We start from the raw sequence: 2,845 nt of genomic DNA, 5'->3' as shown, positions 1-2,845 counted from the left end.
GTTCCTTAGTGGAACAGGCTTCCTTGGGAGGTGGTGCAGTCCGGCTCTTCTCACAGTCTCCTTTGCTTTCAACCTCTCCTTTCTTCTCAGCCCGGGCACAGTCCCCTTGCTTCACCAGGCAACCCAAATTGGGGGAACGGACACTCCGGAGCCCCAGGCAGTGCTTGCCTGAGTCTTGCCTCCCCCACCCCCCTCCATTGCGAGGGTTGGTGGCAGAGAAGCAGCAGCTGCCATGGTCTCCTTCCTGCCATTCCGTGGCCACCCCCCATAGCCCACCATTTCCTGCCTTACTACGGAAATTGGAGACACTGGAAAGAGAAACCAGCCACAGGTGCTGTTGCAGTGACTGCTAGTCTGCCCTGTCAATAGGGGGCATTCATTGCCCTCAGTGCCCCACTGCTGGCTATGGCCCTGTCTCCCACACTGGCAGATATTTGGCAAGGTCATCCAGCCAGGCCTGTTAATTAGGCTCACTTAGTTCAGCTGTGGATCTGGTGTGTGTGTGGGGGCGTTCGCTCTCACCTGGAAGATTCCGTGGATACTGTCCTGTGGTTGGTTGAGGAGGTCAGGATGCTGTAGCCTGCAGTTTTCTATAAAAGTAGTCAGTGAGAAGAGGTGTTCTCTTTCACTTTACCCTTTCCTCTCCATGCTTCCAAACAGACACCTGTGTTATGCTCAAGGACTCTTTGCTTTCAGAACCAACTGCGCTGTGTTAGGACTCTAGTAAGAGGTAGCTAGTTAACTTTATTGTTTTTCTGCGCATTTTACTGCCACTGAACTATATGCCTTGTGTTTAAACCTTTTTCTTGAACTTCTTCAATAAATCTTTATTTTACTTTATTGTGTGTATGTTACTTGGGAAGTTGCTGGGACCAGACCCAGGTACAGTGTGGTTCCATTACCACACCAAGGCAGGGTCAATCATGACACAGGGTCCTGAAAATTTGACAAAGTCCTACCGTAGCATTACTTTTAATTCAATAGGTACCCAAATCTATAGTAATGGTTTTGGAATTCTGTTTTTATTTCTTAAAAATCCTTCCCCTTCCCCAAGAAAACTTTCAGAAAACTAACAAAATACTACTTTTGCTTATTAGAAAACTTAAGATTTTTTTCACATCTCTCATGCCACACATGGTCACTGCTGGGGGTGGGGGGAGAGAGAGCAAAGAGGAACCTGAACTGTGAATATATATTCTTGCACTGATGGGCAGCCAGAAGCTCAACCAGCACTTAAAGGAGCAACTCCCTCTTTCCTAAATTTCCATAAAGCCCCTATGTGCTGCCCCACTGACGTGGGAACATCCCTCAGCCCTGTTATACCTTCTAGACATACCCCAAAGCTTGCATTGTGCAATGAGCTAGCATTATAGTCCATAGTAGCAGAAACAAAGAGTTTTGCTCCAACCTTGTCCACAGCTGTGCAGCAGCAAGCGAAACAGGCAAGTGGTGGCTGCAAAGTAGAGCATGCTAAATTGCAGCTGTGTTTAGTTGAAGCATCATGGTGCAGGTGGAAAGTGCAGGCTAATAGTGAACTTGTGATAATGGAGGCGATGAAACAGATGCAGTTGAGGAAAGGAAGCCGGCGCACTACCAGTGCAGAATGGGGGGGGGCAGCCCTTTCCTCCTTTCTTCTGGTGTGCCAAAGGCTTGTGCCTCCTGCTTCCCACAGTGGCTGCTCTGGTCCAGGAGTACTATGAAGAGGGCCTCCACACATCCGTTTCCTCCCCTGCTGGCACAATGCAGGCAGCCACTGCACTGGGGAATATAAATATATAATGGTAACACAGTGAAAGCAAGTTTGATACAAAATCACAGCACTGAGGCTGTAGCACAGTGTAAAATACAGATGGACATGTAAAGTCCTAAAGATTTCAAAGTTTTTAAACAACTGGCTTCCGGTCTGGACTCCGCGAATGGCGGACGCATCTTCAGGACGCTCCTGAAGTCGTTTTGCCCACGCGCGGCCAAGGGGGGGAATCCGCATAAGCGGAGACCCCAAGGAGCCCCAGGGAAGGGGTTCCGATCCGGGGCGCGAAGGGGATGTGCCTCTTTCCCGATCGGACGGTTGGAAATTGAGGCTCGCCCCATGCCCCAATGGCCCTAGCCGTGGCAGTGCCCCGTATGGGGACTAGTGGAGCCGCCGGTCGTCACCGGGTGATTTAGCGGATGAGCGATTAAAAGAAGATTTTCGGCTAAAACCGTGAGTTGCCGGTCGAAACGGGGAAAAAAGACTTAAAGCGCATGCCCCCCCTTTCGAAAGAACGCTTGGGAGGAGGGAGGAAATTCCCCCCCCCACCCCGTGTAGCAGAGACTGAATTAACAAGAAAAGGGGGGGGAGCGAAAATTGAAAGGAGCAGTGTTACCTCTTGGTGAATTGTTAGAAGAGCCATAAGAAGGTTTATTTCTTAGCTGCGCGGCACGAACTTTTAAAAAGTAAACAAAAAAACAAGATGTCGAGCCAGAAAAAGTTTCTGGACAAGCCGGCAAAGAAGCTGGGAGGAACTTCCGGTGCTGGCTCCCGCCCCTTGGAGCCGGCTGTCAGTCAACAGGAGAATGATCTTCTGCGCCCTCTGCTGGATCAAATGCAAAAGATCAGCCAAACACTGACAAATATGGAAGGTGTTCTCTGCAATCAGCAAACCCAGTTAACAGATACAGCTAAGAAAATGGAGGAAATTGCGCAAAAATGTCTGGTCTCAACAGAAGAGACTCAAAAGGTCAAGAAAAAGGTGGACAAAATAGAAAAATGTCAAGACATGCAAGATAAAAGTTATTGATGCTTCAAATGGAAAAATCAAACTTGACTCTCCGATTTCAGGGCGTAAAAGAAAGGGAACAAGAG

Source organism: Gekko japonicus, unplaced genomic scaffold (genome assembly GCF_001447785.1).
Source record: "Gekko japonicus isolate JY-2015 unplaced genomic scaffold, Gekko_japonicus_V1.1 scaffold280, whole genome shotgun sequence".
NCBI lineage: Eukaryota > Metazoa > Chordata > Lepidosauria > Squamata > Gekkonidae > Gekko > Gekko japonicus.
This window is presented reverse-complemented; position numbering follows the sequence as displayed.